Here is a 14,453-nt window from a genome sequence, read left to right as displayed (position 1 = left end):
AACAGCAAAGTATAAAGACCTTCTCATCTTCTGAATGATTTAAAACTGTATAGTTCTTCAGGTGAGGAAATGAGTGCACAACTGCAAGTGGTCAAAACTTTTTCAGATAATATAAGAATGTCATTTGGTCTTGATAAATGTGCAAAAGCAACCTTTCAAGCAGGAAAGCTCAGCACCAAGAAAACATCAGGCTGAGACAGGAATGTGATATAAAAGAACGTGAGCAAGAAGGAATGTATAAATATTTGGGAGTCATACCTCTAAACTGTACAGACTTTTGCAGAATGTCTAGATTTTTGCCTCATATTTTTGGCCATTCCTCATACAAATTGTGTGTTTTTTTTCACAAATCAATTGGGATTATTTAAGGATTACAATCATTTTGAGTTTCAGACTTCATATCCTTCACAAAATGTATGGTGACACAAATTCTGCTATAAACCACAAAAAAGAGCCAAAAACGGTACCAAAAGAAACCAGTAACCCAAAATACTGGTACCAAATGGGATGAAACAATGAAGCCACAGACAGAAGCACTGGAGAGGTACTTTAATACAAGCAACAGTATAAAATAAACATGGGTAAACAGCACATTAACGAATTAAAAACTTGTGTTTTCGTTTAACAATACTTCAACAGATGTGGGTTAGCTCAAACAGTTCCTACTTAAAAAGCAAAAAGAACATGACATCACTGTGTTCAACAAATGTTTTAATTTGTTAATGTGTTGTTTACCCGTGTTTATTTTATACTGTTGCGTGTATTAAAGTACCTCTCCGGTGCTTCCATCTGTGGCTTCATTGTTTCATCCCGTTTGGTACTAGCATTTTGGGTTACAAATTCTGTTATTCTAGCAACAGTCTAAGGTTATAGCAGCAATATTTAAAATGTGTCCGTATTTTTGGGCCTTTGTCCCCCAATTTTATCAGGCTTTGTCCAGATTTCTTGCAGTAAGAAGTTGAGATGTATGTCGAGAATTGATGAAGGATCAACAATAAAACATGGACAAATGTGAATAAAACTTAGTAAGGAATATTTCAAAAGAATAAAATTAATAATGAAAACAAGGCTGACATCTAGATAAAAAGTCCAAACTACAAACCAGTTTGCTCTTCCTGTCCTAACTTACAGTTTTGGAGTGACTGACCAAAGATGTTGGATCAGTTGGACAGGAATATAAGGATGCTTCATGCTTATCAAATGATTTATAAAAAACAGATTATACCAATATTATATATTCCCCATTCTGAAGGAGGTATGGGCCTACTCAAAATTGATTACATGTATAGATCTGCAGTCATAGGAGTGCATACATACCTGCTGACCTCACAAGACCCACATGCTGTGAAAGTTTTAAAACATGATAATAAATCTAAGATAACTTCCCTGCTTAGTTTAGCAGAAGCATATCAGTATCAAGTGGGAATGAAAATCAAACCAGAAGTAGATAAAAATCAGGCAGCAACTGAATGTGCCAAATAAACAAAAAAAAAAAAAAACGAGGGGATATAAGGTGAAGAATCAGATCAGAAGGCAACAAATGTGGAAAATGCATATAGTTGGTTGCAAGTATAGAAAACTCTTGGAATAACCTCATGTTGATCAGGATCAAATGCAGGAATGATGAAGGAGAGGTGAATTTAAACCGAAAACAGAAAAGTTAATATTGGCAGCCCAAGACAGTACACTCCATACACATTGGTTTACAAAGTCCACTGAACATGTGGGATGAGCAGACAAATGTAGGTTTTGTAAAACAGAACTGGAAATAGGCAAACATCTTGTTGCTGGTTGTGATATAATAATGGCCGAAGGACTGTATACTAAAAGGCATAATAATGTGGCATGTCTGTTGCACTGGGGATTGTGCAAGCATTATAATACTGGAGTAACTGAAAAATATTGCCAACATGAGCCACAAAGCATTATAGGAAATGATGAAGTTTATATCACATGGGATCACCCATTACCAAAAGTTCAAAAACAGATGCAAGAAAAACAGATATAGTAGTCCATGAAAAGAAGACAAAATTAGCATTGATTATTGAAACTGCTGCACCCAGTGACTATAGTATCTTACATACACAGACACACAAAGTCATAAAATACCAGGATTTGCAGGCAGAAATGTGGGCAATGTGGAAGGATACCCAGACAGTTACAATATTCGTAGGAGCAATTACTGTTATAAAAAAGAATTTACAATCATATTTAGATACGTTACCAATACATGTAAACTCCATATGAATTGCAGGAGTCAATAGTGAGCAAATTGTGGATGCTCAGAAGAGCACTTCTGGCTAACATCAAAGATTTAAACAATACTAATTTCATGAACTTTATTCACACTTTGGCTTAGGAATGGGATCCATTCCCATCATGGTATTAGAAACCCAAAAGACTTGGAGAAATTAAAAGCAGGTAATTATCCCACTAGAAGTTAACAAAACCAAAAGAAATTAATTTGCTCGGGGCATATAATGTGCTTATATTTTCTATAAAGCTGCATCATGCCTTTATAAAGGAGGCTGTCCTCAAACCAAGATGCACGTATCAGAACTGTTTCTCATTTTTTTTCCTCCTAAGTCTGCTACCTTTTTTCAAAGGCTGCTGTCATTAACGGACAGCAGCTTGCTGCAGAGTTAAGTGACTGTGCAGACATGAAGATTATACACAAAATTTAAACCAAACAGGAAACACAGAACGTGTGACTGACTTCAGAGTGTAACTATTACACAGCAGTTACTCATTAACTGTGCAGACATGAAGATTATACACAAAATTTAAACCAAACAGGAAGTACAGAACACGTGTGAGTGACTTCAGAGTGTAACTATTACACAGCAGTTACTTATTATCTTTAAAGTATGCAGTGAACGTCTGAGGCTTACTGACAAAGTTTTGCCCATGAGTTTCCTAGAAGAAATTCAAAGATGCTCTTCTCTGCATGCATCTTAACTCTCTCTGGACAAGGCCTTCTATTAGTTCTCTGACTTTATATGTACTCAGTACATGCACCACAATGTTCACTGTTAACATCTTAAAAGACCACAGTTCTCATCCTCTTCCTTCTCTAGTAAAGTAAGACCAGAGCTTTGCAACATCACTTAACTGTATCCAGTAGACTGTTCTCCCTAATCAGATACACAGGATCATCTGCTTCTACCTTTATAAATACATAATGGTTCGCAATCATTCTCTACCCCCATGTCTCAAGTGTTCTCTCTATCCATCTGCTTCACTAAGTGAAACAAGCACATAGTAAGTCTGACCACTGCTGCTGCTGGAAAAATTAACATATCCCACTATTTAATGAACTTGCACAGCTGAATTTCACTTGCAGTTGAAAAAGTTCACAAGGAACAATACATAGAGTTAACTCAATGTAAGGCAATTTCTAAGCCTCAAACTAATAACTTAATTTGTTAAGTCATGCAGTGGTGTGTTCTGTTTTTTAGTGTTGAATCTGCTGGAAGTTTATGCCCACCCGCACTTACTTACCCACACTCACAGGCCTTTTACTGCTGAAGGTGAAGCTAAATTAACACTTTAGCATATTTTACTCTTATCGACGTAATACATCCCTGAAAGATAATGAAAAGCCCATAGCCGTAAAATTAAATGCTGTGACGCAAGTCAGGTATTTAGGGTTCAGAGGCCTTGTCTTTGTATCCATGATCATTCTACCTCACGGATTGTTTTTGGTGGTAAACCATCTGGGGGGGGGGGGGTTCTTCCCACGCCATTTGCTTCACTCACTCTGCTCCTCTGCCCTGCTCCCTATCCCAGCCACCCCAGCACCTCCACTCATATCCCAAGCAAACCACTCCCCCTCATTCCTATGATCAAATTATATACAACTCTGCCTTGTCCACACACACACATTTCATTCACACCTTACCTACTTCTATATAATCAAACTTACCTGCTTTCCCTTACATCAATCACTTTGAATTCTTATCCCCCCTACTATAATTATTTGCATCTTACTTTGCTTCACTATCACAATACAATCACCACCTCAAACTATGTTACATTAACTCCAGGCTTACCACCTTCTCTTCTACTATACACACATCAAACTAACATTGCACCATAATTTTACTACTGTCCAGTCACCTCTCTCCCACCCTACTTACCACAATCCACAAGGCAAAACACCTAATCACATTGTCAAATCCCACCCTGAAGTCAAAACATTTCCAACCTTTATTTATTATTTATTTTACTTTTGATTACCAGGTAAGTGTTCCGCTGGGCTGGAAGCCCATTTCCAGTACAGACCCAGGGAGAAAAGCTCCAACAAGCAGCATACAGTTTTACATTTGCACAGAAAAATTAAAAAAATACAAAATTAAAGCAAATAGCAGAAATTAGACAGTGATAACACAAACAACTAGTTGGAAATAGGAATTACAAAAATTCAGTAAGTATATGGATATTGAATACAGTTAGACACAAGTTATTTTACATCAGAATTAGTGTATTCAAGAGTTTGATAGACTGAACTAGCAGGCATGTTTTAATAGTGAACCCAGATTCTGAGGCAAGCAAAATAATGTAGAAAATTAGTCGGGGTTGGAGCAAGGACAGCGACAGTGACTGGACAGATGTTCTCTGAGGCTTTGTTTGAATTTGTAGGTCACATTTAGATTGAGAATGCGCTGAGGTAATAGGTTCCAAGACTTGGATATTTTGTTGGAGTACAGGAAGTCTCCAAAACTGTTTAAGGATTTGGTAACTTATAGCAGGAGTTTGTCGGAGGATCAAAGGTCTCTGATGTTATTGTTAGCTTGAACCAGGTCTTTTATGTCAGAACAGTTATCTGGTTTGGTTAGGATAGTATGGGGAATGGTGAGTTGGTTGAATTGAAGAAGATTGGGTAGCTCCAACCAGATGAGTTTTTTTAGAGCTAGGCAGTGATGGTCCTTATAGGGAATGTTGGCTGCAAATTTGGTTATTTTATTATAACATGCGTCAAGGAGATTTAGATCAGTTTTACGTAGGTTAGTGAAGATTTGTGAGGAGTAGAAGAGGGTGGAGAGAAGAAATGACCTGGCAGTGGTTTGTCTGGAGGTTTTAGTAAGCTAGGGTTTGGCTCTATAGAGCTGACCTAATTTTATATGGACTTTTTTAAAGTCATTGCTATGTGTTTGTCAAGTTTTAGCTGATTGTTGATTATGATGCCAAGGAGTTTGGTCTGTTCTATGGGTTCGATTACAGTTTGGTTGGAGGAATAGGTGGTGAGTGGAAGGTTACTGTTAGCGAACCTGTTTTTGGTGAAGACCATGAGTTCTGTTTTGTTTCGGGTGAGGATGAGATTGTTTTCAACTAGGTAGGTTTCTATGTCTAGTAGGGATTTTTGTGTTTTGTCCTGAAGTTCAAGGATTGTTGGAGCAAAGCAGATGAGGGTGGCGTCATCTGCGTATTGGACTAAGGTGGCATGCTTAGTGGCAGAGTAGAGGTCATTAGTGAGAATGGTGAAAAGAAGGTGTCCTATAATGGAGCCTTATGGAACTCCTACAGAGATAGGCTGAAAGGGTGAGAGGGTGGAGTTCCATTTGGTGGCTTGTTGTCTATTGGAGAGGTAACTGTGAAACCATCGAAGTGGCGAACAGCTTAAGTTGTATGAGCCAAGTTTGTTAAAGAGTTTTTGATGGCAGACAGTGTCAAATGCTTTTGACATGTCCAGAAAGATTGAGGAGATTAAGAGGCCTTGATTTTTAAGGAGGTTTACTGTGTTGGTGAAGCTGATCAGAACAGTAGTGGTACTGCGTCTTGGTCTGAATCCATGCTGAGAGTTGGATAGCATGTTGTCAGACAGTAGGTAATCAAGTACTTACGGTGGATGCATTTTTCCAGAATATTTGCTAGGGGTGAAAGGAGAGCAATGGTGTGGTAGTTAGAGCTAGAGGCAGTTAAGCTGCTCACATATCACTAGATAACATACATGTCTATTCACACCTGATATTACAATCTAACACAGAAATACCACTTTTGCTATTTTTAAACCCACCATCACAAATGATATGTTCCTTCTAACCTGACTAACCTCTTTACTCTTAATTCTCAACCTTGCTACAACTATATCCTTACATACCCCCACACACCAATATACAACCTCCTCCAACCATCTCCCCAATAAACAACACAGCTTTTCACATATCTCCTCCCAGCTATTCCCCTATAGTCTCCCACATTATTCACTCCACAAATAGGCCTCTTTGCCACCAATGGAACCACACTTGACAGTAGTACTATCACTTATAAATAAAAAAACACTTCACAGGGTACTCATTCCTCATTACCCATCTACTCAAATATGGAGACCTACATCCTAACCCAGGCCCACCCTCTAATCCTATCCACAAGAGTAAGGTTTAAACATACTTGCACTGAACCTTAGAAGTATATATAATAAAAACAGCCCCACTGCATGCCTTGATTGCTCGAAATAAACCTGACACACTAGCCCTTACGAAAACATGGCTACTCCCCAATGTAATACACAGAAATAATACGTTCAAACTTTGCAATAACCAGAAGAGAGAGATCTAAATAAAAGGGGGAGGGATAGCCCTTCTATATCCCTCTATGTTAAACATCACACCCAACACCAGTAATATACCCATATTTTATAATGCTATGGTAATCTCTTTTTTGAACCGCAACACATCAAAAAGACTTTGCCTAATAGTAATATATATCCCACCAGGTCACAATATACCAGTGTTGGAAAATATTTTATCCTGGGCATCCCAAAAAATAAACCTTGAAACAATAATTTTAGGAGAAGTAAATATAGATTGGTTTTCCTTAACTTATCAATACTCCTACAAGATACAGCAAATATGTTACCTGCCATTCCACCCTAGACTGGATCCTAGTATCCCACTCTGCCAATTACCCCTCTTCTGGTGCACTGCCTAGCTCCCTCAGCAATCATCTGTCAGCTTCTACGCTTAGAACAAACTCTTAGCAACTAAGACTACACACTGTAAAATCAGTTAGGAACTCAACTAATTTTTGTCAGCATAAACTCAACAATCACTTACCTGTAACAGACAGGAGACCCCTTAAACAACTACCTCTTAATGATGCTGTACCGTACTTTAATAAAATCTTACTTCGCATACTTGATACCCTAGCACCAATTCATATAAAAAGAATCAAAAAGAACTAAGCACCATGGCTCTCTAAGGAATGTAAACACATGATGAAGCAAAGGGACCTAGCCTGGATAACCTGGAAACTAAACAAAAATGGACAAAATCATGTCAGTTTCAAAATACTACGTAACAAAGTGACAAATCTAATCAGCAGAGATAAAATGTCATACTATTCCCAGCTTCAACTGCAGCATAAAATCAAACACATTAACTATTGGTACTCCATATCTTCTCTATTTAACCCTGGAACAAACAGAGGGCACAACCCTTCATGTGATACCTCTCCATCACAAATAGCCGACAACTTTACTTTTAGTGAACAATGTTTAATTCTGAAGGATATGTTGATCAACAGAGGGTATCCAGTTATATTTTTGGAGAATATTTTTGGGGAGGTCATCAGGAAAAGACAGGAAGGCATGTTTAAACCACTACTTGGGATAAATGGTGACTTAGTTACCTTGAATGGTAAGAGAGAGACAGCGAATTTTCAAAGAGCCCAAATATTGCCATATAATATACATTTTGATAGCATTAGGGGCATAATACAACATAACTGGGACATTTTCAGGGCTGATAGTATGTAGAGAAAATGGAGAAGAACCCTGTAGTGGTGTATAAGAAAGATCTATGTTTTAAAAATTTACTTGAAAGACAAAAGAAAAAATATCACCCTGACTCATGTCTAAATGAGGACATTATAATCAATGTAGGTATGTAAAGGAAGGTGAAGAAATTTGTATACCCAGATGGGGAGTTTTTAAATTTTGTCAGAAGTTGGGCTGCCAGAACAATAATGTTGTGTATCTTGCAGAGTGTCAACAATGTTTGTAATTTTACATTGGTAAGACTAAGAATAAATTTAAAAGTAGGATCTATCAGCACCCATATAACAAACAAGAATGATGAAAGAAATGCTCTTGCAAAACATGTGAGAAAAAATCCCACACATTCTTTAAATACACCTGTATAGAAAAAGTGGGCTTTGATCAAAGGGGTGGACCTCATGAATTGCTTCTAGAAATACAAAAAGTTGATTTGGAAACTCAGGTGTAATGCATTGGAGCCCCCTGGGCTAAATGAGGCTGTCTCACTCAGCAGTGTTTTGAAACTGAAGGCTGAATATGTTTTTTTCTTAGATTTGTGTTTAAGTCCTTTTTTAGCCATCACAGTGCTGCTGTTTCTGTTTATTTAGTACGCATGTGTTTTTATATACATTTTATTCAAGTGTTTTTGTAATAAGCAAGGTTTTGAACTATGTAAAAATATGCTTTCTTGGAAGACTGCATTTTTAAATTTAGTATAGATGGTAGTGTCTGTAGTATCATGCGAATGTGATGTACCTATTTAAACATTTCACTGCTATATGTTGGTGTTCTGAAGAAGTTGGAAACAGTTCTGACAAAAGTGCTAAACTTTTATTAAAGTGGAGTTCTGCAGTATGTGGTCCGCTCTGTTTTATTGTTTTTCAGTGTTTTTCGTTCTTCTCTGATTTTCCTAGTACAAATAGCCGACAACTTTAACAAGCACTTCATAGAATCAATATCAGACCTACTATCACTCTTAATGTTGTACCCCCCACCCTTCAACCTCTTCACACACCAACCCTAGACCATCAACTACTTATAACTCTTTCATTAATAACCCTCCTACTCAACAAAATGTCATACAAACCCCATTCTCATTTCAGCCCATACCCACTGACACTATTAAGAAACTGCTACAAAAACTAAAACCCTGCTCTACCTCAGATGATAATCTTCCACCACACTATCTCAAACTGGCTGCCAAGTCAATGACCTACCCAGTCAGTATCCTTATAAATAGGTCTTTATCTGAATCAGAAGTACCTACCATATGGAAACAATTTTACATCACCCCCATCCACAAAGGAGACAACCCTTCTGAACCATCCCATTTCTGTTCTATATCCATCGTGTCTCCCATTTTCAAAATTCTTGAGGGAGGTATCCATCAGCAGGTAATACATTATCTATTGCAAAACAATCTCTTAACCAAAACCCAACATGGCTTCAGACCCAGCCACAGCACAGCTACAGCTCTGTTGTCCATTACAGACACTATGAACAAGGCCAGAGATGCAGGATGCTATACAGCCTCAGTATTCCTTGATATCTCCAAGGCCTTTGACACAGTGTCTCACCCCTTACTATTGAACACACTGTCTACCTTAGGTTTCTCACATAACACAGTAAAATGGTTTCAGAGCTACTCTAAGGATAGTAAACAAGCAGTGAAATGGTCCAATGAACTCTCACCCTTTCTCCACAAACCTACTGGAGCCCCTCAAGGCTCATTCCTCGGACCCCCACTTTTCAACATTTTCACAAACTCCCTGTACACCGCCTCTCACCCTGGAACCCCCGTTCAATATGCTGATGATTCCACCATAATCTGTACAGCTCAATCACTCCCAGAACAATTTTCAAAAACTCAACAGTCCCTTACTGCAGTAGATTCCTGGCTAAGAAATGCCCAACTCTTTCTTAATCCAAAGAAGACAAAACTAGTACCCTTTCACTCCACAAACACCTCCTCTGCCACTGATCATTTCAACATCCTTGCATCAGACACCATTGTCATAGAAATAGTGCAGGAAACCAAACTTCTAGAAGTTATCACTGACAAACTTTCATTTGACTCCCATATACAGCAAAATATAAAGAAAACTTATCAAAAACAGTGAATCTTGTATAGAAAAAAAGAAGTTATGTACCTACCATAACGTTCCATGTTAGTTGTCTTCATCTTGCCTTCTTTCTTGCTGGTTGTGATCAGAGCCATCCTCGGCTCCGACTTGGCCATCTTCAATAGCTCGAGAGCTGTTTACTGGCTCGAGGCTACCCCTTATCCCATGATGCCTAGTGCTAGCTACCCAGATCTCGTTTGAAATAGCTAACCCAGACATAGCTATAGGAAGAAACCCCTCCAAACAAATGGTTAAACATACCTGTCCTACTGTCTAAGTCAGTAAAGGAAACAAACCAGCAAACACACAGCCAGAGAAAACTGAACTCCTCTTGGTTCAACAGGATGGGGGATGGAGGGGGGGGGACGCAAGAAAGAAGGCGAGATGAAGACAACTAACATGGAAGTTATGGTAGGTTCATAACTTCTTTATGTTAAGTTGTCAATCTCGCCTTTGTTCTTGCTGGTTGGGACAGCGTCCCTAGCACCTACAATCCTGGGTGGCTCATTGGAACAGACTCTTCAGAACAGTGGAACCAAAGCTAGCTCTACTTCTGGAGACCACATCCAACTTGTAATGAGAAATAAAGGTATGAGGATTTGCCCATGTAGCGGCGGCACAGACAGAGTCCATGGGCAACCTAGATTGGAAAGCTACAGAGGTAGCTAAGGCCCTGGTAGAATGACCCTTCGGTTTGATTGGCAAGTCTTTGTTCCTTAGTTGGTAGATAAAAGTAATGATATGAGACAACCACCTGGATAAGGTCACTTTGGAAACTGGGAGACCCTGTTTACCCCGAGCATAGGAAAGGAAAAGTTGGTCAGACTTCCTTATATCCTTCGTCCTATGCAGCTAGAAATGCAACTGTCTATGAACATCCAATTGATATAACTTGTATTCTGCCTTGTTGGTGTGGTTAGGGAAAAATACAGGTAGGTCTATACTAGACTTGATTCAAATTGTTTTCTGAGCAGAACTTTGGAAGAAAAGAAGGATTAGTCCTCAGAGCAACCCTGTCCTTATGAAATACTAAGTATGGAGGATGGACGGATAGTGCCTGAAGTTCAGAGACATGTCTAGCTGAAGTAACAGCTACCAGAAAGAAAGTCTTCCAAGATAGAAACTTAATGGAGCAGGAAGCTGCCAGTTCAAAAGGGAGCACAATTAATGAGGTTAGTACCAAATGAAGGTCCCAAGGAGGAGGGGGATCTCTTACTGGGGGTCTAAGGAGAGCAGCCCCTCTTAGAAACGCTTTACATAGCTTATGAGACATAATGTTGGCATTAGAAAAACTGACATGGAAATTTGAAATGGCCACTAATTAAACCCTGATTGTAGCAGAAGCGGACCCCAAATGAAAGAGCTCTGTTAGAAACGCCAAGATCTCGTGGATAGGGGCTGTGGGATCTATATTTCAATCCTCTGCCCAACAAGAAAAACGTTTCCATTTACTAGCATAAGTCCTTCTAGTGGCAGACTTATGGGAGGAAACAATAATGTCGCGAACGGCCGGGGAAATACTGGGAAGCCTGGCTACGGTTGGAAGCGGAGCAACCAAGCTGTGAGCTGGAGCGTTTGAAGGGATTGATGCAGCCCGCCCGATTGATGAATCAGTAGGTCTGGAATCGGATCCAGAGTCCAAGGCCGCTCGAGAAGGTAATGGTGCAGAAAAGGGAACCATATCTGTCGGGGCCAGTAAGGGGCAATGAAGATCATTTTGCAACTCAACGACATAGCTTTCCGAATGAGTTTCGGTATCAGGGGAAATGGAGGGAAGGCATAAAGACGTTCCTGAGGCCAATCGTAGACTAGAGCGTCTCTGGGAGGGTGACCAGGAAGCGGAAGAAGGGAGAAGTAGCTGCTGCATTTGCTGTTGAAGGGCGTGGCAAAAAGATTGCAGCAAGGCTGACCCCATTTGTGGAAGATTAAATCTGCAACTACCTGATACAGAGACCACTCGTGAGGCATGAGAATAGCTCTGCTGAGCCTGTCCGCTATGACGCTGGATGTCCCAGGGATGTGCGTTGCAATCAGAAATTGTTAGGAGGAAACTGCCCACTGCCAGAGTCTGCGGGCTTCTCGACATAGGGGGTAGGACCTGGTTCCCCCCTGCTTGTTGATGTACCACACCACTGACATGTTGTCCGTTTGAATTGCAATGGTCTCAGAAGGAAGAGAGTGCTGAAGAGCTTGCAACGCTACGAGCACGGCTCTCATCTCTATGACATTTATATGCAGATGGTACTCGTGAGCCTGCCAAGTGCCCTGGATTGTCCTTCCCTGATAATGCCCCCCCCCCCACCCTATCAGGGAGGCATCCGTGGTCACTGTGGCAACCGGAGGAGGCTGAATGAAGGGTCTGCCCTGAATCACTAGTGGGGAGACCATCCACCAGGAAAGGTGCCTTTTGCATGCTTCTGTGATGATGATCATGTGAGACATGGGGAGCTGTTGAAAGGACCACTGCGTGAACAGAAGCCACTGCAGGATTCTCATGTGGAAGTGGGCCAGGGGTATCAGAAGAATTGGCGCCACCATAGAACCTAGAGTTTGAAGGACGTACCTGACTTGCACTCTTTTGCAATGCATGAGGACATGAACTTGCTGGCGAATAGTGGACACCCTGTCCAAGGGTAGCTTTGCGGACATGCTCCTTGTATCTAAGTCTGCTCCTGTATAAGTAATAGATTGACAGGGCAACAAGACAAATTTTTCAAAATTTATGGTAATGCCTAGCTGGGAGCAAATTGAGATTGTATAGTCCCTGGCTTGAAGGAGTTGATGCCTGGTAGTAGCAGTAACGAGCCAGTCGTTTAGATATGGAAACACCTGGACTCCTTGACGCCTCAGGTGAGCCGTGAACACTGCCATACATTTGGTGAACACCCTGGGGGCTGTGGTGAGACCAAAGGGCAGAGCTGTGAACTGGTAATGACTGGCTGCCAGCCAGAAGCGAAGGAACTTCCTGGAGCATCTGTCCATTTTGATGTGATAGTACGCATCCTGGAGATCTATAGAGCACATCCAAATGTCCTGATCCAGAAAGGGTAGAATGGACTGTAGCGTGACCATCCGAAACTTTGTTCTTTGAGCAGACTTGTTCAGTCTGCTGAGATCCAAAATAGGTCTCCAGTCCCCTGTCTTTTTTGGTACCAAAAAGAACCTTGAGTAAGTTCCAGATCTATGTTGGTTTGCCAGGATTTCCTGGATGACTTTTTTTCTAGCAGTTTTCAAACTTCTATAACTGCTTGGTTCCTCAGTTTGGGTGGAACATCTGGGAGGGACTTGCATGACGGTAAAGAGGGCTGAACGAAAGAAATTCTGTAACCTCTGGATATTATTGAATGTACCCATTTGTCTTGCGTTATACTTAGCCAGGCTTTTGGGTACAATGAAAGTCTTCCCCCGACTGCCTCCAGAGACGGACAGTTGGGCAACCCCTCAGGGATGTTGGAAGGGCTTGTCAGAGAAGGATTCTCTACTGCCCTGGTTCTGCGGACCCCCTCTGCCACGAGGGCGGCGTCTATTATTGTTATTTCCTCCTCTGCCCCTGGAGGAAAAATCACTACGTGTTTCAGGCGAAGATCCCTGGGATTTCCGAAACCACATCTTTCCACTCTTCTGACCCTTGGGGTATGGTCTGGAGGGAGTGAAAAAATGGACTCCCATGGCAGAGAGAGTCTTACCTTCCTGTTCACACCTAGTAAGAGTGTCTTTCACCTGTGGTCCAAAAAGAAAGGAACCGTCAAAAGGAGCGTTAGTGAATGACGCTCTGAAGGGTTCCACAAAATTACACAGCCGCATCCATGCATGTCTCCGAAGTGCCACGCCTGTGTCTGCGTCTCTACTCACCCCATCGGCTGCATAGGAAATGAGCCTCATGGAGGAGTTGACTACTGAGTTAAGGGTTGCCAGCTGAGAGGCCACTTTAGCCTGAGCCCCTTCAGCTGAAGGATTCTGCAGGGTATTCTCCAAGCTCTTTCAGGAGATCCCTCTGAAGCCTGGTAAAATGGCATAAGTAATTCAGTGACCTCATGAAAAAGGTCGGTGAAGCAAACATTTGCTTCCCATATATGTCCATGGTCCTAGACTCCTTGTTAGGAGGATGGACAGAAGAAGAAGTTTCCGCTAGCTCCTTTTTAGTGGCTGCTGCTACCACCATGGCATCCACGGGAACAGCCTTAGTAAGGAACTGCTTGTCAGGGGGTACAGTAATAAACTTGCCTGGTCTCCTCGGGGTTGGTTCCACTGTATCCGGGGCTGACCAAGCCCTTCGAGCCGCCACAGACATTAGTGGATCAAAGGGCGGAGAAACCCAGGAGGTGGAAGATCGGGAACCGAACGCATCCAGGAATACAGATCCGTCCTCGGTAGGGGCTAGGGTATTCCAGTTCCCCCTCTGCTTAAGTATTTCTAGGATGTCGGAAAAGGAAACATCTTCACAGGGTGATCTTGGGGACCCTTCCGACTCATCCAAATCCGTATCCGAAGTGACAGACTTGGGGGAGTCAATGTGCTTCCTCTTGCACTTCTTCTTCCGAGGGGGCTCCTCTGAATGATCAGGGGAGGCCTCG

Source organism: Protopterus annectens, chromosome 15.part0, assembly GCF_019279795.1.
Source record: "Protopterus annectens isolate FY-2018-M chromosome 15.part0, PAN1.0, whole genome shotgun sequence".
NCBI lineage: Eukaryota > Metazoa > Chordata > Ceratodontiformes > Protopteridae > Protopterus > Protopterus annectens.
This window is presented reverse-complemented; position numbering follows the sequence as displayed.